Source organism: Protopterus annectens, chromosome 4.part0, assembly GCF_019279795.1.
Source record: "Protopterus annectens isolate FY-2018-M chromosome 4.part0, PAN1.0, whole genome shotgun sequence".
Classification (NCBI taxonomy): domain Eukaryota; kingdom Metazoa; phylum Chordata; order Ceratodontiformes; family Protopteridae; genus Protopterus; species Protopterus annectens.
Genome location: NC_056733.1, coordinates 674,175,255 through 674,201,364, shown reverse-complemented (window position 1 = coordinate 674,201,364; position 26,110 = coordinate 674,175,255).

Genomic DNA, 26,110 nt, shown 5'->3' with positions numbered 1-26,110 from the left:
TGTTATTCTGATTACAAGTTTTATATGTTTTAAAAATGCCAAATGACTTCTCTAAAAGGAATTTCTTTAAACATTAATGGACTGAATAATCCATGTAAAAGGGCAAGCTTAATGAGATACATTAATTTACATAAGGCCAACTTAGTATTCCTTCAAGAAACACATCTCCTGAAAAAGGATATTAATAAATTAGCCACTAATAAATATACAGTATTGGTTAGTTCAGAGCACACTCAGAAAAAAAGAGGAGTGGCTATTTTATGGAATAAAAGTATGCCCATACCTAAAACTATTAAGTCTTATGAAGATGATAAAGGAATGTTTTGTATGGTTACAATACAAATTAATGGAAAGACATCTACATTAATCAATGTATATTGGATACCAGGAATTGGTATTAATACAGTGAAATACCATCTTAATAAGATCATATCATTCTCTATAGGAGATATTATTTTAGCAGGTGACTTTAATTGTATCCTACATGAAAAAGATACTACTACTATAGGAAAAAGGAAAATTACATCTAATGCAAAACATTTAAAGGATTTTGTTAATTCTTATCATTTGAATGATATTAATAATCAGATAGACTCAAAATCATTACCATACACCTTTTTTTCTAACAGATATAAAACTTATTCAAAAATAGATAGTCTTTATTTCTAACCAGATGGTAACAGAATTAATTAATTCTAAAATCATTTTGTGTCCTATATCAGATCATAATTCAATTGTCTTTGAGTTCATGATAAAAAGTACTTACAATGTTCAGATCAAAAGGATACCAGCATACTTAACTAAAAGACTATAAAGATTAAATACTTTCAGAAGTGCAACATTTTTTAGACATAAATAATACTCCTGAAGTCTCCATTATTTATGTTTGGGATGCTTTAAAATCATATCTATATGGACAAAGTATCAGATGGTATAATAATAAAAGGAAATTTTGGGATAAGGAATTATTAGATATTCAAAGTAAATTAGACTCTTATAAGCATAATAATAAAGAAAATATTATGGACAAAAAAGTCATTGAAGAAATAAACAAACTAAATGAGAAATACAAAGAAATTTTAACTCATAAAGTTAAAATAACTTTAGAGAAATACAAGTTTTTGTCTTACTCAATAAGTCCCAAATACTTACATAGACTTAAAAATAAAACAAAAAGGTTGAATAAGCAAAATCATATCAAAGAAATTTTCTCTCTAAGGAAAAAGAAGAATGTTTCTAGTATACCAGAAATATTAGATGAATTTAGAAATCACTTTCACAAAATTAATCATAATAACATTAACATGGAACCTAAAGATAAAATAAAGAAATTTATAACTACAAACATGAATAAAAAACTCAATAAACAACAGACTAAACTATTGGATAAAAATATTTCATATACAGAGGTTGTTACACAAATAAACAAGCTTAAATCAAACAAAGCACCAGGTAATGATGGTATTATACCAGAGATATATAAAATTCTTTCTAAAAGTACATACTCATTAATACATAAGGTTTTTATTTTGGCCCAAAATGAGTTAATAACTCCCCCATCTTGGCAATACACATTTATTTCGCCGATTTTAAAACCCAATAAAGATCCAACTAGATGCACTTCATATCGACCTATTTCATTACTTAATGTTGATTATAAAATGTTTGAGTAATTTTGCTGATAGATTGAAGACAATCATCCCAGGCATTATAGATATAGATCAGACAGGCTTCATTGTAAATAGAAATACTTTTGATAATATAAGGAGAACTCTAACATTAATTGATTTTGCAAATAGGAGAAAGAATGATTTAACACTTATTAGTCTCGACATAAGTTCAACATTTGATTCAGTAAGTTGGGACTACTTGTTTATCTTACTGAAGTGCACAAACTTTTCAGATGCATTTGTAAATCTAATTGAACATTTATATAAAGGAGCATTGGCTTACATTAAGATAGGAACGTATGTCTCACATAAAATACCCATTTTAAAAGGTACAAAACAAGGGTGTCCACTCTCTCCATTATTATTTACTTTAATAATGGAGCCTTGGGCTAATCTGATCAGAAACAGTACTGATATAGAAGGATTTGATATAGATGAAAATACAACATCTAAAATTCAACTTTTTGCAGGTGATGTTCTAATTACATCAGCAGGATCTAATTCTTCTATGCAGTCCCTATTTGATAAAATGATGAATTTTAAAAATATTTCTGGTTTAATATTCAATGAAGAAAAAATAAAATACTACCTATATATACACGAAAAAATGTTCTCATTAGTGATTTTTGTAAATATATACCCAATTCAGGTCAGATAACTTACTTAGGTATAATATTAACTAAGGATATCAAATCTATTATACATAATAATTATAATACCTGTCTTCTTAATATACAAAATCTTTTCAATACCTGGAATAATATGTTTTTTACTATGGAAGAGAGACTTACAATTATTAAAATGATAATATTCCCTAAGATATTATACTTAATACAATCAATAATACTCCCACCTACAAAAATAATTATCAAGAAATTGAATACACTAATGTTAAATTTCTTATGGGCACCTAATAGACCTAGGATTGCATTAAAGAAACATACTAATAGCTGGTCTCAAGGGGGCATTTCTTTTCCAGACTTTAACTTATATACTATCTCTTCTATTATAAAAGTTATTACTTTGTTAATAGATTAGTCATGTTGCAAAATGGAAAGATTACTGGGAACTTATTAGTATTCACTTCATGAAAATCTCTTTAACACATAAAAATATGATTGTAAATAACTCCATGTTATGGTTACTAAAAGAATTTTGTATTTCACCTATTACACCAAAATATATAGTTAGTTATCCATTAAACATTATTATAAGTTATCGTAATTTTATATTCATGCATCCTAACTATAAGGAATGGAATTTTATTATATTCCCTATAATGTATACACAAGGTATGCTTTTGTCATCCACTTCTGAAAGAACTCATTTAGTCACAGAAAATGATCTAAAGTACTGGTATCAGTTGCTATCTGATAATAAAGTAAAAAATTTAGACTTCTTAAACAAGAATTTGATCTGAGAGAAACTTGTTGGTTAGAAGTTCAGACCTTTAGACAACATCTTATTAATAAAATTGATTTAATGTCTATAACAGTTAAAGAATCTATTCCAACACTGATTGATTACTTGATATTAAATTTACAACATAAAGTTTCTGATAAAGGTAAGCTTTCATACATACATAAAATTATCAGAGAAGAAACTTATTACAGTGTAGATACCTGTTGGAATTATTTCACTTCCATTAATGGTGAATCACCAAATCAACAAGATAAACAATATATATTGGAATCTGCCTATAAAACTACTTCTTCCATTATTTGGAGACTTTTTACTTGGAAATTTTTACATAGATCCTTTTATACACCTTTGATGATGAATAAAATAAATAATAAAGACAATCTATGTAAAAGATGTAATGTAGAAATTAATGCTGATTGGGCACATATGTTTTATGACTGTATAAAATTGAAAGAATATTGGAAGTCAATCAATGATTTTTTGCAGGCTCTTTTTACAGATAATTTCATTATTTCTAAATCTCTTATATTATTCAACACTCCTGTTCCTCAAAGTGTTAAAAAGGTTAAGCTTCCCTTGTTATGGTCTATTCTAGCAGTGGCTAGAAAAATAATAACTAGAAATTGGATTTCAGATACTCCTCCTTCGCTTAATGAATTTAAAAATGTTATGACTGTAGTGTGCCATATGGAATTGATGACAATAAAATCAAGAACTACTAGAAAAACATCTTACTGTATTATATGGGATACTTTACAAAATCTGTTAAAAAAATCTTAGCTTCAATAGCATGGTATTTTAGTCTAATTAACTGATTTGATTGTAGTGGCTGTCTTTGTAAATACTTTGGTTATTTTATTGAATGTTATAACCATTTCTATTTTAATTACTTGTATAAAATTGTTATGATATTTATTTTGTATGTTAAAAACAATAAACTTGTTTTAAAAAAAAAAAAAGAATGGAAAAGTACAGTTTTGTACCTACCATAAATGTAGATGTCCGATAGGTATGCATCTGCAGTCCTTACATATGGGTTGTCCTGCCTCAGGCAGCCCTTGATCGGCGGATTCCAAAGTCTGGGTCGGCTGATGTCACCCCTTCCCCGACGTCAGAGCGCCTGGGGTATAAAAGTGTCAGCCGACGCCATCTTCCTCAGTTTTTCTTGCCCCAGATGCCAGGTGCCCTCTAAGGAAGGGTAAATTTGATAGAAATACAAAATATTGCAAACATGCACAGTAATATAAAACAAATACACCATAATAGATAACCCCAGCTAGCTATAAGAGGGATAAGTACCCAAGAAATACCACAGAGGGGAAGGAGGGAGGGTAAACCTGACTGCAGATGCATACCTATCTGACATCTACATTTATGGTAGGTACAAAACTGTACTATGTCCTTCAAGGATGCATCTGCAGTCCTTACATATGGGTAGAATACCATAGCCAACTGGGGGTGGTAGGTTCTAAGAAAATGATGGTGTAGCTAAAATGCCCTGCAGGACTGCCGTAGCAAAGCCTGCTCTGGATCTGGAATATAAGGGTAAATTGTAATGCTTGGAAAATGTATGCATGGAGCTCCATGTAGCAGCTTCTAAAATGTCCTTGGTAGCCACCCCTCTTAAGAAGGCTGTGGAGGTGGCTGTAGCTCTGGTGGAATGAGGTCTGATGTTAGCTGGCACAGCTTTCCCATGATAAGAATAGCAGAATCGAATGCAATTTCCTATCCATTTTGAAATTGTCTGTTTGGAAATTGCTTTTCCTTGAATGCCTGCAGCATATGCTACCAACAGCTGGTCAGTTTTTCTGAAAGTCTTAGTTCTGTCCAAGTAGTAGCGTAACTGTCTGTGAATGTCCAGGGTATGCAGAAGTTTCTCTCCCTTGTTTTGTGGGTTTGGAAAGAAGGTAGGCAGGTGAATAGCTTGGTTCAATGAGACCCTGGATACCACCTTTGGCATGAATGAAGGATTGGTTCTCAAGGAGACTCTGTCCTGGTGAAAAATAAGAAATGGTTGTACTGCCATGAGTGCCTGCAATTCAGATACTCTTCTTGCTGAGGTTATGGCCAGAAGGAAGGCAGTCTTCCAAGACAGGAACTGTAACTCTGAAGATGCTGCTGGTTCAAAGGGAGGTAAAGTCAACTTTTCCAACATGAAGTTAAGGTCCCATATAGGCACTGGTGGTTTTCTTGGAGAATTGATGTTTTTAATTCCTCTTAGAAACTGCCTTAGGAGAGGATGAGAGAAGACAGGTGGATCAGTATTGTATTCTGCTGAAATTGCTGAAGCATGAATTTTTATGGAAGAGTAAGAAAGGCCATTATGGAGCATGTCTGCCAAGTATTCCAGGATATGTGCCATGCTCATCACTGTGGCATCTAGGCCCTTTGTGGTGCTCCAAGTGTGGAATCTTTTCCATTTTGCTGAATATGTCTTTCGCGTGGAAGGTCTGCGAGCTTCCATGATTATATCCTTCACTCTCTTGGATAGCTTTTCCTGGTGAGGAGTCAAGGTATTCTCCAGGCTGTCAGCTGCAGGGTTTTCAGGCTGGAGTGCAGAGTTTTGTAATTGTGCTGTGTCAGAAGGAGTGTCCATAGTGGTAGAGGCCATGGTTTCGTATGTGACAGGGTCCGTAACAGTGGGTACCAGTGCTGCCTTGGCCAGTCCGGGGCTATTAGAATCACTTTTGGCTGCTCTGTCTTGATTTTCAGTAAGACCTTGGTCATTAGTGGGAGTGGTGGAAATGCATACACGGTTAGAGTATTCCAACTGAAAGAGAGGGCGTCCACTTTCCATGCTTGTGGGTGGTATGTCCTTGTGCAGAATTTCTTCAGCTGATGATTGTGGTGGGAGGCAAAAAGATCTATGTCCGGCCTCCCCCATGATTGTGTTATCTGAAGGAAGATGGCTGGGTGCAGCATCCATTCATGTGGGTCCATGGTATTTCTGCTTAGGCTGTCCACCAGTATATTGTCTTTTCCTGGCACAAACTGGGATTGCAGCTCTATATTGAGTTTTAGGGAAAGTTCCCAAAGATTCATTGCTAGTCTGCAAAGAGGGTAGGAATGGGTACCTCCTTGCTTGTTTATGTACCACATAACTGTGGTATTGTCTGTCCTTATTAGCAGGTGGCCTTGATGTAGAAAGAGCTTGAAGGCCTCGATTGCATGAATCACTGCCAGCATTTCCTTTTGGTTTATGTGCATGTGCAATTCTTTCTGAGACCATAGACCTTGGATGCATCTGTCCTCCATATGTGCTCCCCATCCATGGTCTGAAGCGTCCGAGGTAATGGTTTGGCTGGTTACTGGTCTGCTGAAAGGCAGGCCCCTGTTTGACTGGCTTGCTTGGGCCCACCACAGGAATTCCTTTTGAAGGCATGGAATGAGTGGTATCAAAGCTTCTAGGCTGTGATTGTGCTGACCATAAACTCCTTAGGTACCATTGTAGCTTTCTCATATGCAGCCTTGCTTGTGGAATCAGAAGAATGCACGATGCCTTGTAACCCAGGGCCTGCAGGATTTTCCTTGCAGTCATCTGAGTTTGTTTTGTTAGATTTTTGAAGTAATCCGGTAGTTGTCTTTGTTTTTCTTCTGAGAGAAAAGCCATTTGGGTGGTTGTATCTAGTTCCGCACCCAGAAAAGTTATTCTTTGGGATGGCACAATTCTTGACTTGTGAATGTTGACTGTGTATCCCAAGGCCTGTAGTAGGCGGATGGCATAATTCAAATGTTTTTCCAAAGTTTGTTGGCTGTCCGCTTGTATAAGGCAGTCGTCCAGATACGAGTATATTTGAATCCCCTGAAGTCTGCAGTGTGCAATTACTGATGCCAGGCATTTCGTGAATACTCTGGGCGCAGTAGATAAGCCAGGGCAATGCTGAGAATTGATAATGCTCTGAACCTGCAAGAAATCTGAGGTGTCTTCTGCAACTTTGTCCGATAGGGACATGCAGGTATGCCTCCTTGAGGTCTAGAGTTACCAGCCAAGACCCCTTGCCCAGCATGGGAAGGAGTTGCTGTAGGGTCAGCATTTTGAATTTTGGCACAATGAGATAAGTATTCAGTGTGGACAAATCGAGAATAGGCCTCCATTGTTTTTCTTTTCTTGGGACAAGGAATAGTCTGGAATAAAATCCTTGGCCTTGTTCTGCGAGAGGAACCTTTTCTATAGCTTTCATTTGCAATAGGTTGGCAATTTGTTTTAAAGCCTCTGCCCTCTGATTTGGTGGCAGGTTTGGCATTCCCTTTCTTTCTGGTAATGTATGGAAATGGAACCTGTATCCTTTGTCTATTTGCAGTGTCCATTTGTCCCTTGTAATACTGTGCCAATTTTTTGAGAATAAAGACAACTTTCCACCCAAAGTTGCTTCTAATTGAGCCCTGGTCGGCGGGGTCAAGGTGAAGTCATTGAGTCTGTCCTTGTGTAGCAGTTGTTGGACCTGCACTACCTCTCTGGTTAGGAGGCTGCCATTGACGTCCTCTGTAGGAGCCTGTAGCTTGCCCTCTACCTCTGGCACGCCTGTTCCTGCCTCTTTGAAATCTCTCTTCTGGAAAGGACCAATTCTTAGAAGGCCAATTTCTGCTGAATCTTGGTGGTTGTACCTGGAGGAAATCTTTGACTGTTTGTACAGATTTTGCCTTTTCCTCAAATTTCTTTAAGACCTCTTGAGCAGTGGAGCCAAATAACTTTTGCTTTTCCAGTGGAGCATCCAGAAGCTTAGCCTTAACATGATCTGGCAGAGATTGTTCCTTCAGCCAGGCATGTCTACGTATGACTGCACCTGTCATTGCTGACCTACATGAAGCTTCCAATGCATCATAACCACACTGCAAGAAATGGTTGCTAACCTGTTGTGAATTATGTACCAGATCCTGAAGTGACTTACGATCTAGGGGTTCAGGCGAAGACAGTTTTTTCTGCAATTCATCTAACAAATACTCTTGGTACTGTATCATATGAAATTGACAATTTAAAGCCCTCATAGACAGAGTGGAAGAAGTGTACACTTTTTTACCCCATCTCTCTAAAGCCCTGGACTCCCTTTCAGAGGGGAGTGGATTTTTAGTAGTGGCAGCTGCAACCCCTTTAGGACCCTGGGAAATAGTTTCTGGGTCAGCAGAGTGGGCCTTGAAAAGGAAATGATGAGAGTCCGGGACCCTGTAGTACCTATCGGGTTTAACAGGAGCCGGAGGAAGGGTGTCAGGGGTAGTGCTAGACTCAGAATACACATCATCAATGACACTTAAAACAGGAGGAATAGCCAAAGGTCTATGCTGAGGTAAATGAAGAAAAGTCCTTAATCTCTTCCTGGAATCAGAGAATTCCTGGCCCTGCCATTGGAAATGCTCTCTCATGGAGTGAAGGGTCTCCCCAAAGGACAGCTCTTCAGGAGGGGAGGCAGAGGGAATAGATTCCTCTGTATCAGAATCCTCGTAGGCCGTGAAGGCCTCCTCCTGGTAGTCTGATAGAGCAGAGCCATCAGAGGCCTCATCAGAGGACTGAGGGTCAGCAGACTCAACCCTGGGCCTTTTGTCTAGTGGGGGTTGAGAGCCCCTGTCCGGATGAGGCTGAGAGCCCCTAATTAAGGAAATAAGGTCCTCAGCCAAACTTAGTATCTGAGAACCTGTAGTGGATCCCTGAGAAATAGACTTGGGAGGCAGAGTTTTTTGTTGCTTAGCAGCTTTAGCCCTAGTGAAAGCTTTTATGGACATGGATGTAGGGGGCCTGGCTGCCCCACATGCTGGAGTAGTTTTGTCTAGGGGAATGGTGTCGGTAGGTTCCTGAACACCGGTTTCTGAGGGTAATTCTAAAACCGACTCGGAAAAGGCCTCCGGGACCGAGGCTGTCGGTTGAACGGTTTCTTATGGACGGAAGTACCAAGGACTCGGTTTCAGCCAAGACCAAGACACTCGCGGCAGGCCTAGGAGTGGTTTCAGCCGAAACCACGGTCCGCGTGTGTCGGTCCTTGTCCTTCCGTTTCTTGGATAAATGAGAAGTCGGAGTCTCCGGCATTTTATAAGAGAAACTAGCCCCAAAAAATTCCTCTGCAAACTCCGACCGACGCCTAAGAGTGCGTCGATTAAAGGAGGCACAGGCAGTACAGGCGGAGACGTCGTGGTCTGGGCCTAGGCAGGGGAGGCAGTAGGAATGGAAATCCTTATGAGGTATTTGTTTCCCACAAGTCAAGCAATTAACTTTAAGCGTTTGATCTGACATCGGCTGAGGCAAGAAAGAGTTCCCAACGGGGTACTTAGCTTTTTGAAGTCTTCGGTAGCTGAAGTTACAGGAGCTGGCTGACCGGCACTTGCGAACTGCTTCTGCTTCGGGCACCACGTGGCAAGAAAGACTGAGGAAGATGGCGTCGGCTGACACTTTTATACCCCAGGCACTCTGACGTCGGGGAAGGGGCGACATCAGCCGACGCCAGACCCAGATTTTGGAATCCGGCCGACCGAAGGGCTGCCTGAGGCAGGACAACCCATATGTAAGGACTGCAGGTGCATCCTTGAAGGACATCTGGCTCTTTAGGAGGCCAAAAGAAATATTTAACTAGGTTAAATGGCAAATGTCTTATGAAGACTGTAAACAAAGAGGAGATACTAACAGCAACAACACAACAAAATATATGTAAAACCCCAGGAAAATGCTGGGATTCCTGTGGAAGTATGGAAAGTACAAACAAATAGTAGTAAAAGTTTGAGCCACACTTTTTAATGGGGAACAAAGAGGTAGAAATACTGCACTCCTGGCATGAGGTGATAGTTTTGCCTGAAGAAGGAAAAGACCAGCTAAACCCATAATCCTACAGGTCCATTTCAGTACTAAACCACAACTATAAAGTCTTCATGACAGCATTACAAATAGGTTAGTGAAAATCCTAATCAATGCAGTTTTGTGGTGGGGAGACAAACTTTTGATAACATTAATAAAACTTTGGAATTACAAGAATGCAGAACACAACATGACCCTTTTATTTGTAGGGCTTGATGCAAAACAGGCCTTAGAGTAAGCTGGAAATTCCTTGAACTAACATTGGAGGCCTTTGGACTTCACAGAGATTGGGTTTCACTTTTATCAATGATCTACAAAGCAGCTAAGACTACAATAAAAAGTGGAGGTGTGTTGCTGGATGTTTTTTTCAATCTAGAGAAAAGAGAGAGGGCTGCACCATGTTTCCCACTGCTATTTTCCCTCTACCAGGAGCTGTTGGCAAAAAAAATAATCACAGACTCATATATTGGGATATACATGTGGTAGGAGGAGTGAAAAAATATCACTTTTTGCAGACATTTTACTGTGTATGGCCTACGGAAACTTTTGATACACTTAATGAGTACCATAGATTAGTTGGATATAAAATAACCATAAGACAAAAAGCTATACTAGTGAAACATGCTCCCACAATAAAATTGGTTTAACAGTTTCCTTACCTCTGAGAAAATGATCATATGAAGTATTTAGGACTTTGGATAAAGTGGCAAGGGAATCTTGGCATGAGATAATCCACCAGATAATTTCCAAAGTTGAAAATGGGAGTTGAAGGAGATTGAATTGGATAACAAAATATAATAACCAAAAATGTTTTTGGTCCCCACTTATTTTATATGCAAGACAAGCTTCATCAACCTACTTGTAATTCATTAGGGATGGTAAAACTAATAAAGCAGTGGGATTAGGGATAACCTGATTTGGAAGATACTTTAAAGCCATTCAGTTGAGATTTTTGTATCAATGCAGGAGAGCTCATATTTGCCCAATTGGAAAGGGCTACGGTTGGAGGAAGAGGAGGAGTTGGTTACAGGGAGGTGGAAAGCTATAACTCAAGACCCTAATGAATTCTACCTATATGAATACATTAAAAATGTCTTGGAACAACTTTTAAAAATCTATTTGACTAGAATGCTATCAGTAGGCTTTAAAGAAGATAAAAGAAAATCAAAAGTCTTCAGATGACAAGGTTAGCAGAAGAAAAATATAAAACCATAACTTCTGGGACAAAAATATGGACAGGTTGTTATATAATGGACTTGGAGATTAACTAAAGAAGCCTTTATACTGAATTAGAGAAATTAACATATATAGGATAGTCTTGAATGGGTAAGAGACATGAAAATGTGAACAGGAGAAGGATATGCCATTAATAGTGAGTTATATTTTGAAAGTAAGACTGGGGCACAGGGAAAGGAGCACCTGTTAGTATGACATATAAGGCAACTGTGGAGACTTAAGCAAAACCTGCATTAGGCACTAAAAGAGTACGGGAATGCTACCTGTGAGACAGAATATACACTACAGGAGTGTGAGGACAATTGTTTAGCCCCAAGGTAAGCTACTAAGTTTAGGAAATTTAGAATATTTTCTTGGCACTGCCTCCCTACAACACAGAAGAGTAAAAGACAGCATATGCATTCCCACCTCTTCCTTTGATACACAGGTACTACTAAAAAAAAGGAAGAAACGTCCAAGGATAATCCTGATAGCTCCAAAAACTGGCAACAACACAACTACCACTACTGAAGAAGAAGTCTCGACAACCGATGGCCAATACCCCCTGATGCCTTTGATGTTAAACTCAGAACAACTACATCATACATCAAAACTAAAACAAACGCTGCAAACTGCATGGAACATGCATGGGCAGCAGCATAGCCTTTCCCAAAGTTAAAGAATAAAGAACATTATAACGCAGACCTTCAACACCTTCAACAAGGGAACTATGCTGGAAATGGAAAAAAATTGAAATTGTTTGGAGGAAAAGAGGAAAAGAAATGTGAATAGATATGCATAATATCTCTGAGTATCTGGCCTTCTTCTTTCTATCTGGCCTGTCTCCTACCCTCCATCCTGTCATGCTCCAGCTATTAAGATACATGCATCAGCTATTTTCTTTTTTTTTTTTTTTTGCTTTCCTCCTTTTTCAGATCAAGAATGTAAAACCTCCAAAACCTCCACAACCAACAAAATAAACACCACCACCACTTGGGATTTAAACTTTGTGCTAGAAAGAGACCAACTAGCCTTTGAACCACCAGCAGCACCAGCAGACCTAACACCTGCAGCACTTCACACTGCTCCTACTGGCAATTACTTTTCTTGGCAGGAGGAGGGTTTTAGAACTTCTTTGGCAAATGGCAGCAACTTCCTTCCTAATCTTCCACCACCATAGTCCAGTGGCCGACTAATCCTACATTTCAATCAAGTGTGGTAAGTGTCCAGGCTTCAACCAGGCAGGCAATCCACCTACCTACTTCCTTCACCCAACAAACAACAGAAGGGGAAGAGAATGCTGAATACTGGATACACATAGACAGCTAGCTACTACTGCTTAGAACAAAAAAGCAAAAAAAGACTGACCACTGACCAACTAAAAGACAAAAAGCAGGAAGGGAAGGAAAAACAAATTCCAAAATTCCAAATCATTAATGGAAGATTACTCCTTCCATTTTTGACATCAAACCAGATATGTTGAACATGCAATGCAAAGGTAATAGGGACATAGGAGAATATATTTTTGAAGATATGAGGAGTTGTTATAGTTTAAAAGGGTGCTGCAGAATTATATACAGTAGTCTATTATCCAAACATTGATTCGCTGCAACATCAATCAGAACTAGCTTTCCAAAGTTTTTGAATAGGAAAAATCATAAAGTGTGAATATGTAAACCTTATACATACACACTTGAGCTTGTAGCCAGCTAGTATGTGAAAAATATTCTTTATTGTCCATTGGAAACACTGAATGGTTGAAAAGTGTATTCCTGCATGCAGAAAAAAAAAAGATTTTAGACTTTTTTTTTTTATCCGGTTCAGTTATATGTTTGATTATCCAAACTACTCCAGGTCTGAATTAGTTTGAAAAATCGACTCTCTACTGTAACACAAAACAACAGGGCAGGGAGATACCCTTGACCAAGGAAATGTTGAATTGATGGAATGATGAGTGTCCTAGACACATTATGGAAATAGTATCGTTACTGATGATAGTAGCAGAGAAGGAAATAGCCTGGAAATGGAAAATGAAGAGGCTCCATTAATGGAGGAGAGAGAAATACGATGATAGGGCAGGTTAAAGAAATGGAGCTAAAGAAACGTTTACTCACAACATCCTTGGAGGAAGCACAGAAATAAATGTGCTCTCGAGACCAAAGTAAAGGAAAATCTGGGAGTATAATTTAGATTACATCTCAACCACAGGGCAATAATGTTGCTGTTTAACTTGTATATAGTGAAAGGGGTTAGGATTAGAATAGTATATAATTTAGGTAATTCAGATTAAATGTTTGTTGAAATGGAAATATCCAAGTCCGTAACCCCCATTTCTCAACTAGCCTAGTTGTATAACTTTAGGACTTAAGATTCCATGAAACTTTGGCTGTGTTTATATATCATCTCCCCCACCCTACATATCTGAAAAGCAGATCCTCAAAGCATTGTTCAAGGCAAAAAAACACAGCCACTATGGGACCAGACACCATCCCAGGCTGTCTTCTAAACAGGCTAAAGAACTAGCATCACCACTAAGTACCCTTTTTAATCATAGCCTAACCACAGGCTTTCCTCCTGCAGAATGGAGTATAGCAAGTTATTCTTCTCCGTAAAGGTGGCCTAGCAACAGCCCTGGGGAATTACAGACCCATAAGACTGACCGGCCTCATCTGTAAGGCCATGAAATGCATCATTACGGACCTCATAAGCAGACGAAATAGGTGACCCTCCAAACCCTGGATCCTACCCAGTTCAACTTCATGAAGGGCATATCGTGCCTGTTACATCTGGTGGATTTCTTTGAAAATGTGACCAAGGCCACTGATGAAGACAAATCTGTGCACATAGCATGCCTCAACCTGGCAAAGGCTTTTGATACATTCCCATAGTCATACATTACTGATAAACTTGGCAAACTGACTGTAAACACCTTCATTGTAAGATAGGTTCCCAACTGGCTCACAAACTGGGCACACATCAAACTGGGTGACTCCACATCAGCCAGCAGACCTGTTACCAGTGGAGTGCCACAGGGGTGAGTGCTGCCCCCCCTACTGTTTCGTATAAACTTCTCAGAAGTTCAGGTCAAAACTAAGGGGTTGTGGCCAAATTTGCAGGTGACTATAAACTAGGTGCAATCAATGAATCCCCAAATGATGTCTGTATATTGCAGGAAGATTTTACGCAGACCAATGACTGATGTACTAGTCACGGTCTCGAACTGAATGCAAAGAAATGCATCATCATTCCCTTCAGCACAAATGGTGTCCCCCTCACACTATCAAATCAACAACACCCTAAGTACCCATGAAGTGGTAAGGGACCTGGGATCACAAGTTGACTACGACCTTAACTTCAACCACCATGTGTCTACGGGTCTATTTTATATATTCGAATGCTTAAATGTTCGAATCACTAAAGATCAAACTTTAGTGATCGAACATTTAAATGTTCGAATATATTAAAAAAATAAAAAAAAAAATGTAAAACTAAAGGGTGTAAGCAGGGGGCAAGCCCCCCTGCACCCCCCACTACTTAAATATACCAACTCCAAGATTGCGCTACAGTGTAGGAAATGGGAAATTTTCCATTTCTGCACTGTAGCACACTGAAGTGCGATCTTGGAGTTAGTATATTTAAGTAGTGGGCGGTGTGGGGGGTGCAGGGGGTCCTTGCCCTCCTGCTTAAACCATTCAGTTTTACTTTTTTCTTTTAAATATTAATTTTTAATATGTTCGAACATTTAAATGTTCGATCACTAAAGTTCGATCTTTAGTGATTCGAACATTTAAGCATTCGAATGTATGAAATAGACCCGTGTCTACTGTACTAAGGAAAACTTTCTACATAGCACACTTGATTAGTAAAGGCATCGCCTCAAGAGCAAAAGAGGTTATAATCCCATCTACTCTGCACTTATCTGGCCCATAATTGAGTGTAACGCCCCATTCGGCATCTTCTGTACTACGCACCTGCAGCAATTAGAGAGACCTCAGAGGTTTCTAACAAAAGATCAAGGTGCTCTATTTTCTGCCTTACACAGACCAACTAAAGTCCCTGTCACTATACTCCATATTGTATAGATTTCTTAGAGGAGGACATATACCTGGCCTACAGAGCAATCCAGGACCCAAACCTAATGAGCTTGCTGTATATCTGTAAATCAAATGGGACTAGGGCTATCCATTTCCGGGACCTAAATATGACCTGCGATTTAAGTAGGACATGCTGGAGGGACAGATTTATCTCCCAGCAACTATCGTGTCTTTGGAACAGGCTACCAAATTCATGTGAAACAGAGCACCTCTTTGACACTATGCAAGAGGTACCTAGACGAGTGGATGGGGGCACTGTAGATTCTTACTGGGGGATAGAGCCTACAACTTTCTTGGATGTGGGCAGTCATCACTAAATGCAATCTTGGGTATTGACTAGCATTTCTATGGTATTATATTGGGATGAAACAGCTAGGCTTAAAATGAACTCCAGGTCGATAGGAGATTAGTGATGCATGTGTGTTTGTATGCATATTTTTAACACCTTTATTAAATTATCACTTGTGACAAACTTACATTTATATAAAAGCAATCAAACCATATTAACAAGTTTACAAATACTCACCCCCATCTGCAACATCATCATCCCTATCCATTTGTAATTACAGCTTTCTGCTTGTGTCATGTATAACAGCCCTGTGTAGCTCCAAATTATCCTTTCAAGTTAAGTAATCTTAAATTTCATTGTTCTATTGGGAGGAACAACTTCTCAATTTACCGTCTTCCCTTCAAAAACAAAATTCAACTCTTTATTAATTATGATCCATAACTTCTCTGGTTGATAAAAATATGCCTGACCTGTGTATTAAAGGGACTACAAACTTTTGCTGCTTGTCTGTTGCTTTACATATTCATAGGCAAGAGCTCCCCGTTTCTCATATTTTGTTTTTTATTTAGTCTCTTCCCACATATCCTAAGTGACTATAAAATAATTATTTTTTTTTATCTTGTAGCTATAGCCTTTGTTTTATCTTTATTAATTTTATATCCTCCCCTGGGTTTTTACCCCCATTTACTTAAGTTTCTGTAGACTATTGACATGCTCCGCAGTAGTTCTAGCATTACCCGATTTGAGATATGGTTATTCAGGTAGCCTCCAAACATCCTCTGGTCATCTACCAGCATTAAAGGGCATGAGAAAGCATGACACCTTTTTAATAATTTTTTTAAGATGTTTAAGATTCTAGCACCAAATAGACTGGTCCTATTACTCAACCCTGGATAACATTTCCTGGGTTAATGTTAATATAAGTTTGTTTGTAATTTAGAAACCTTGATTTAATTACTTTTCAACTGAGTGTCAATTTACTTGCACATTAGATTAATAGGTAGGTCTGATGAAGCTTACTTGTGAAAGAGCTGGTTGCAACACAGCCAGTCTCCTCCCATAGGTCCAGCGCTATACAAAAATGAATGTAACACCTTTAACCAATAGGAAAAGAGTTTGTATCCATATCTGCATAAATGAATGTAACTCTGTCAACAAATGAAAATAAGAGTTTTTATATCTGTATTTACATATTCCTAATGTGCTATTCTGTACAAAGTATAAATACCCCAACTGTGGAGTAGTTGTTACAAGACAACTGAAATAAAAGTAAGAGAGATTTTTGCTACAGCGCTCCCCTACCAGTGTTGGACATTCTTCAAAAATAAAGCTTTTTAAGACTTTATTGGTTTTATTTAACTTTTGAAATAGAAAAATATGAGATCATAGATAGAGGACTGGGTTTATTCTCTTAAAATGACTTTGAAGCTTGTCTGGCTAGATTGAGTTAGTCCACTGGAATTCACCTTTGTATGGTTATTTTTTAAGTTAGCATTGCCTTTGAGATTCAAGCTCTGAGAAGCCTTGGGGTACAGTCTCTCAACTTAAGAATCCTCCATGCTTATTTTCTGATTGAGTAAAGAATTAAGAACCTCAAGTAGCCTCACTTTCTGCACAAGGTACCCACAGGAAAATTTCTGAGAAAGCTCACATCCACCCTTCAGCACCAGCAAGTTTATGGACCTACTGAGAGGAATCCTCAAGCAAACTACACTCTAATTTGAAATTAACCAGAATCCAGAGCAGAATGATGATGGCACCCTGGAGGAGCTGGAGAACCAAATCACTGCATTAAAACACCTGCAATGGGAGGGAATATTCCCTGCCACATGCTTAAAATGGAACATTGTACCTAAAGATCTCAAAATACAAAAAAGGCTTTGTCAAAAAATGAGGATGACATGATCCTAGCAGACTGGGACAATGCCCTACAGCAGGTCTCAAACTGGTGGAAATCCTGCTTGATCACAACAAGAGACAACTGCTCAGGACTAGCGATGACAACAAACTACTGACTACTGCAGATTTCAAGAGCAAGATTAAACCAATGGTTGAAAGGATCCAGCATCTGGACCAAGAACTAAGATCCAAGAAACATCTAAAACTGAACAGGGACATTCTAGCCTAGAACATGGTGAGGACTTCACCTATAGCCATTAATCATCTCAAGCAAGGACCAATAGAGCATCAGAAATGGGACAGGGCAGACCAGGACCAAGAAACCAATGTGGACAGGAACTATGAAGCAATTCAGACTCCCCCAGCTCCAAGTAGGGATAATAAAGTACAGTTGTGTACCTACCATAAATGTAGATGTTCAGCTGTATTCACTGTTGCAGTCATTACACTTGGGTTATCCTGTTTTCAGGCGTCTTGGTACGGCGTCAGTTGCTGTTGCCTCTTCCCTGACATCAGTGCGCCAGGGGTATAAAAGTTGCAACTGACGCCACTTTCTTCAGTTTTTCTTGCCCCAGATGTCAGGTGCCCCCAGATAGGAAGGCTGGAAAGATGAAATTATGCCAAAAAACATGCATATATTACTATAAACATTTCCTTCATCTACAAGCAAATACACCACATCGGTAGTATAGAGATGAGAAGTACAGAAAAGTCCCAGCAATGAAAAAAGGGGGATGGTAGGTGGGTAACCTGGACTCCAACATTGAATACACTCGAACATCTACATTTATGGTAGGTACACAACTGTACTATGTTCATGTTTCACTGTTGCAGTCATTACACTTGGGTAGAATTCCAAAGCTGAGGTTGGGTGGCTGGGTCTAAATTGGATTTGGAGAGGCTAACAAGCCCTGCAGAACTGCAGTGGCAAAGCCTGCTCTGGATTTAGAGTAGAGAGGTAAGTGGTAGTGCTTAGTGAAAGTGTGCACTGAGCTCCAGGTTGCAGCTTCTAAAATGTCTTTGGTTGGTACTCCTCTGAGGAAAGCTGCTGAAGTGGCTGCTGCTCTGGTAGAATGAGGCCTAATGCCCATAGGCACTGATTTGCCATGTTGTGCATAACAGAAGCGGATGCAGTGTCCTATCCATTTTGAGACTGTCTGCTTTGTAATAGGCTTTCCTTGTGATCCTGTAGCATATGCTACAAACAGTTGCTCAGTTTTTCTGAAAGCTTTTGTTTTGTCCAAGTAGAAATGTAGCTGCCCGTGTATGTCCAAAGCATGCAGAAGTCTCTCCTCTTTATTTTGGGGATTTGGGTAAAACGTAGGTAAATGAATGGTCTGGTTTAAGGCCACATTGGAGACCACTTTTGGTATGAATGTTGGGTATGTCCTAAGAGAAACCCTGTCCTGATGAAAAATGAGGAAAGGTTCCACAGCCATTAATGCCTGTAACTCAGACTCTTCTTGCTGAAGTTATTGCTAGGAGCAGAGCAGTTTTCCATGACAAGAATTTTAGATCAACTGTGCTGGCTGGTTCAAAAGGAGGCCATCTGAGTTTTTCTAAAACAAAATTGAGATCCCAAGTAGGTACTGGTGCTCTCCTTGGGGGTCTTATATTTTTTGCCCCTCTGAGGTACTGTCGTACTAGAGGATGTGAAAAAATTGTAGGTTCCGTATTGTAATGAGCTGAAATGGCAGAGGCATGGATTTTAATAGATGAGAAAGGTAAGCCTTTGTCCAGCATCTCAGTTAGGTATTGTAAAATCTGAGGTATATTAGGGACAAGTGGTTCGAGCCCTTGTGCCTGGTTCCAAGCACAGAATCTCTTCCATTGCTCTGCATAAGATTTCCTAGTGCTGGGCCTCCTGGCCTCTAAAATGACATCCATAACAGCTTTAGACAGAGGTGCAGTCTGAGTGGCTACATTATCTGCCATGCTGCCAGGTTTAAGGTTCTGAGTTGACTGTGCAGAATCTGATTGTTGTGTTGTGACAGAAGATGAGTTTGAGGTAGAAGCCAAGCTGGGCCTTAAGACGAATTCTTTAGGATTGGGTACCAATGTTGGTGTGGCCAGTCTGGTGCAATCAGGATCATTTTTGGCCTTTCTTGTCCGACTTTTAGAAGCACCCTGGTGAGAAGAGGCATCGGAGGGAAGGCATAGACTGTCAGGCCTTTCCAGCTGAATGAAAGGGCATCCACTTTCCATGCTTGAGAGTGATAATTTCTTGTGCAAAAATTTCTGTATTTGGTAATTGTGAGGGGAGGTAAAAAAAAAAAAAAGATCTATGTCTGGGCGTCCCCATTTCCTCATTATCATATTAAACACTTGTGGATTTAGCTTCCATTCATGAGGATCCATGAGATTTCTGCTCAATTCTTCTGCTAGTGTATTTTTTGTTCCTGGCAGGAATTGTGCCTGCAGATGTACTTGATGGGTCAGTGCTGTGTTCCACAAAGTCATGGCTTGTCTGCATAGGGGGTAGGAATGTGTGCCCCCTTGCTTGTTTATGTACCACATAACTGTGGTATTGTCCTTCTTTATTAGTAGTTGCCCTGGATGTATTAGGTCCTTGAAAGCTGTCAGGGCATTCTGTACAGCTAGCATCTCTTTTTGATTGATGTGAAGATGCATTTGTTCCTTGGGCCATGTGCCCTGAATACATTTTCCTGCCATATGTGCCCCCCAGGCATAATCCGATGCATCAGTTGTTATTGTCTGCCTGGCTGTGGGTAAGGTGAAAGGCTGTCCCTTGTTGTGGTGACAGGCCTAGAACCACCATCGAAACTCCTGTTGTAGGCAGGGAACTAAAGTTATGACTGAATCCAGGCTGTGACAATGCTGAGTCCAAACTCTTTTTAGATGCCATTGTAGTTTCCTCATGCAGTTTTGCATATGGAATTAGTAGAATGCAGGATGCCATGAAGCCCAGGGCCTGCAGAATTTTTCTTGCAGGGAGCTGGGTTTTTGTTGCCATCATTTGAAAGTAATGAGTCAGTTGCCTTTGTTTGTCTGGCATGAGATAAGCCATCTGGGCAGTTGTATTTAAGCTTGCACCCAGGAATATTATCTTTTGAGAGGGCACTAGTTTTGATTTCTTTTCGTTTATTGTGTACCCTAGGCAAATTAGCGATCTTTTTACAAACACCAGATGCTTTAGAAGAATGTTCTTGCTCTCTGCTTGAATAAGGCAGTCGTCCAAGTAGAGATATATTTGAATTCCTTTTTGTCTGCAAAATGCAATTACTGGTGGCAGGCATTTTGTGAAGACCCTGGGTGCAGTAGATAAGCCAAAGGGCAGTGCAGAGAATTGGTAATGCATTGAGCCTGCTATGAATCTGAGGTATCTTCTGCAAGATTGTCTGATTGGGACATGCAGGTATGCCTCCTTGAGGTCCAAAGTAACTAGCCAAGCCTTCTTGCCCAGCATGGGCAGAAGTTGCTGTAGTGTTAACATTTTGAATTTTGGAACATCCAGGAAAGTATTTAGGATTGACAGGTCCAGTATTGGTCTCCAGGCTTTGTCCTTTTTGGGTACTAAGAAAAGTCTTGAGTAAAATCCTTGTCCCTGTTCTTGCTGTGGAACTTTTTGAATAGCTCCCATGTCCATAAGAGCAGCAATCTGTTTTTGTGCCTCTGCCCATTGGTTTTGTGGCAGGTCTGGCATACCTTCTGGTTTTGGAAGCGTGTGGAAGTGGAACATGTAACCCTGAGAAACAATATTCAGCACCCATAGGTCCTGGGTGATCACGTGCCAATTTTTTGAGAAAAGTGCTAGCTTTCCCCCTAGGGGTGCTGTCAAAAGGTACGTGCTTGGCATTTGCAGAGGGAAGTCATTGGGACTGTTTCCTATAAGGTTGTGATTTGTTTTCCCCTGCTTTGGGGGCTGAAGCACCCCATTGTTTAGGTGTGTAGGAGCCTTGGGGCTGAGATCTGCCTGGGCGTCTGTATCGGCCTCTTTGTGGCCTGTCTGACACTGGAAAGGACCAATTTTTTGAAGGCCATTTTCTGCTAAATCTAGGTGGTTGAACCTGTAAGAAATCTTTCACTGTCTGCACTGACTTTGCTTTATCCTCCATTTTCTTTAACACCTCTTCTGCCTTAACACCAAACAAAGTATCATGCTGTAATGGAGCATCCAATAATTTTACTTTAACATGGTCAGGTAAACTTTGTTCTTTCAACCAAGCATGCCTTCGAATAACAGAGCCTGCAACTGCGGCTCTACAAGAAGCCTCTAATGAATCAAAACCACATTGCAGAGTATGCTTTCCCACTTGTTCAACTGCATGCAATAAATCCTGCATTTCCTTACTGTCAGGACTTTCTGTATTTGAAACCATTTTCTGTTTTAACAATGACATGAGGTACTGTTGGTATTTAAGCATGTGAAACTGACAGTTTAAAGTTCTTACAGCTAAAGTAGCAGAAGTGTAAACTTTTTTCCCCCATCTGGCCAGAGCTCTGGAATCACTATCTGAGGGGACATGATTTTTAGCGGTAGAAGCCTTAACCCCCTTAGGACCCTGAGAAATTGTTTCTGGGTCTGCAGCGGGGTTTTTGTAAAGAAATTTATGAGAGTCAGGGACTCTGTAGTACCTGTCTGGCTTGACTGGTGCAGGGAGTAAAGAATCAGGACACAGACTGGATTCAGAAAAACCATCATCAACAATATCGAGTACAGGGGGGATAGCTAGAGGCCTGTGCTGAGGCAATAAAAGGAAGTCTCTGAGCCTTTTCTTGGATTCTGAATAATCCTGGCTCTCCCAATGGACATGCTCCCTCATGGTGTCCAGGGTTTCCTCAAAAGAATAATCCTCAGGCGGAGAGGCTGAAGGTATGGCCTCTTCTGCATCAGAGTCTCATAGGGAGGGAGAGAATATCTCTGATCAGAAGAGGAATCAGAGGAAATGGAAAACTGGTCAGAGGATCATAATCAGTGTCTTGCCTAGGCCTTTTGTCAGGAGGGGGATGGGAGCCCCTGATTAAAGTAATTAGGTCTTCGGCCATTTTAAGCATCTGTTTCTTTGGCATGGATGACTGTTCTGGAGAATGCTGTACTTGTTTCCTTGTCTTTATTGGAGTTTTTGACTTTGCTGCTGTAGGGGGCTTAATTGTAAGCTGTGAAGGTCTGAAAACACCCTCAGAAGCCGATGCCTGCCCAGCGGCTCCGGACACATCTGAGGGTATAGTTTCCGTAGGCCCAATAACTTGAGTTTCCACAGGCCTCAGTGTATCCACGTGGCTGTCTGTTATGGCCTGTGGCTCTGAGGTAGCGGGTGTCAGGGGCTGTGAAAGCGCCTCACTGAGAACCAGCGACTGGCCTAGAAGAGGCTTCGTCGTCTGTTTTGGACCTTGGATGCCTGTCCTTTCCTTTGTCTTTGCGTTTTTTTTTTTTTTTTTATAAATTCCGGTGGTCTGTTCTGACGGCATTATGTAATTAAACCTTCAGCCAAAATAATGTAAAGCAAATTCAGACCGACGTTTAATAGTGCGTTTATTGAATCTAGCACAAAACCGACAACTAGTAACGTCGTGGTCAGGGCCTAGGCAATGAATACAGTAAGAGTGAAAGTCCTTATGAGGTATTTGCTTCCCACAAGAAATTGTTAACTTTTACTGACATCGGTCTGGAGCAAGAAAAAGTTTCCCCAATGGGGTACTTAGCTTTATTGAAGACTACGGTTCTGAAATTCACTTTTGAAAATCTCAGGAGTCTGCCAACCAGCACTTGCGAACTGCTTTTGCTTCGGGCACCGCGCGGCAAGAAAGACTGGGGAAAATGGCGTAAGTTGCAACTTTTATACCCCTGGCGCACTGACGTCAGGGAAGAGGCGAGAGCAACCGACGCCAGACCAAGACTTTGGAACTCGGGCCGACTGTGGGTCACCTGCCAGCAGGATAACCTAAGAGTAATGACTGCAACAGTGAAACACGAACATCAGCAAGGAACAGGTTTTTTAGCAGGGCCCATTAACTCCAAGAACACAAGGACAACACCTGGAAGCCAGAACAATTACAGGCAGAAAGGAGTTACCCCAGCAAACAGACATACAAGACAAGCGTACCATCTAAGGTTAAGCAGCTCCCCAGCACAGTACCCACAGAACTGGGACAGGACTTGGCAAAGAAAGAGGGACCTGAAATACCTCTGGGTCCCTCCCCCATGGACCTTCCAAACAAAAGGCCAAAGCAGCTACAGCAACCCGCAGTCTACAAAATCTAGAACCACTCTCAGAAAGGTACAGTTGTGTACACTTACCATAAATGTAGATGTGCGACTGTATTCACTGTTGCAGTCATCACATTTGGGTTATCTGCTTGCAGGTAGCCCTCAGTTGGCCTGATTATCAAAGTCTTGGGTCCTGCATCTGTTGCTGTCTCATCTTCCAAAACATCAGGTAGTCAGGGGTATATAAAGCATGCAGCTGACACCATTTTATCATTTTTTTTTGCCCCAGATGTCAGGTGCCCCCATAATGGGAAGCAATTGTATACAAGGTTACACCTCCAACAAAAAGCAAATACACCACAAAGCTTTAAGCACAGTAAACAAGAATAGAGGTATAGTGAATAGAAGTCGGGGTGCTAGAGGGAGGGTAACCAGGACTGCAACAGTAAATACACTCGAACATCTACATTTATGGTAAGTGTACACAACTGTATTATGTTCTTCATGTTTCACTGTTGCAGTCATCACATTTGGGTAGATTCGCAAAGCTAAGGATGGGAGGAGGCAATTTAGATAGCATTTGGACCAGCTAAAAGGCCCTGCAAGACTGCAGTGGCAAAACCAGCTCTGGATTTAGAAACACATTGGCAAGTGGTAATGCTTGGTGAAGGTATGTACAGAACTCCAGGTAACCGCTTCTAGGATGTCTCTGAGAAAGGCTGTAGACGTAGATGCAGCTCTGGTTGAATGTGGTCTTATCCCCTGTGGTGTAGGTTTTCCATGGTGGTTACAGCAGAAATGAATGCAATGACCTATCCACTTAGAAATGGTTTGCTTTGGAATGGCTTCCCCTCTTCCCCTGCAGCAAATGCCACCAGCAGCTGTTCAGATTTCCTGAGAGGCTTAGTCCTGTCCAAGTAAAATCTAAGTTGTCTGTGCACGTCCAAGGAGTGCAGAACTCATTCCGTGGATTAGAAAAGGTTGGGCAAATGAATGGACTGATTAAGGGCCACACTGGATACCACCTTGGACATAAATGAGGGATTGGTCCTTTGGGACACCCTGTCTGCATGAAAGATGATGAAAGGCTCCACTGCCATAAGGGCTGTAATTCAGACACCCTTCTTGCTGAAGTGATGGCTAGAAGGAAGGCTGTTTTCCAAGAAAGGAATTTCAACTCTGCATTTGCAGCTGGCTCAAACGGAGGAAGAGTGAGCTTTTCCAATACAAAGTTAAGGTCCCATTCTGGAGTAGGGTCTCTCCTGGGTGATCTTAAGTTTTTGGCCCCTCTGAGGAATTGTTTCAGCAGTGGATGAGAGAAAGTACAGTTTTGTACCTACCATAAATGTAGATGTTTGAGTGTATACACTGCTGCAGTCATTACACTTGGGTTATCCTGCTGTCATGCGGTTCCCCAGTCGGCCTGAGTTCCAAAGTCTTGGTCTGGCGTCAGTTGCTGTTGCCTCCTCCTTGATGTCAGTGCGACAGGGGTATATAAGATGCAGCCGATGCCATTTTCTTCAGTTTTTCTTGCCCCAGATATCAGGTGCCTCTAAATTGATAGGCAATTCCAATTGCTAATAAAACATACATAAGAAAAGCAAAAAACAACTTGCAAAAAAAAAAAAAAAAATCTTGTTTTCCCGTCTTACTGAACTAGAATAGTCCAGTCTTCATAGTTTGCTGATCTCTGGGCTTTGTCTTGGTTCCTGTGCTATTCCAAATCCTTATTTGGATAAAAGGAAGCGTCTTTGTTCACCGGTGGGAGTGGGGATCACTGAGCGGCCTATTTGTCCCTAGAGGAGTGGTTCCAGCCAGAAACTTGTAGTCTATTGGCCATTTTGGGTCAATTCCTAGCTCTTTTCAGCCCCCTGTAATAAAGCCCGCTTTAGCACTTGTATTCAACTCAGCACAGCTCCTCGTGGTGTCCTGTAGAGTTCTACAAGCAGCAGAGAGCAAAAGAGTGACTTTTTCCTGATTTAAGTATTTTTTTCTGGCTTTTTGATTATTTACTGCTTAGCGACTGCATTTTCGCCTGTTTATACAGCTCTGCATTCTATTTAAACTGTTTTTGTGTTGATTAACTGTTTTGCACTTTTAAAAAGTTATTTGTTGCTTAATTTTACCTGTAGGCTAACACACTCAAGTGCTCTAGCCGTTTAAAAGCATTTATAGCATTTACTGTCTGTTTTTCCTCTGTTTTCTGCAAAAAAAAAAAAAAAAAAAATCTTGTTTTCCCGCCTTACTGAACTAGAATAGTCCAGTCTTCAGAGTTTGCTGATCTCTGGGCTTTGGCTTGGTTCCTGTGCTATTCCATATCCTTATTTGGATAAAGGGAAGCTTCTTTGTTCACCAGTGGGAGTGGGGAGCACTGAGCAGCCTATTTGCCCCTGGAACAGTGGTTCCAGCCAGAAACTTGTAGTCTATTGGCCATTTTGGGTCAATTCCTAGCTCTTTTCAACCCCCTGCTATAAAGCCCGCTTTAGTGCGATTTAGCGCGGAGTTGCCCATAGAGCACCATCGGGCAGCGCCGGTTAAACAAGGTTAAACTATTTATGGCTCCGTAAAGTGTGCTCT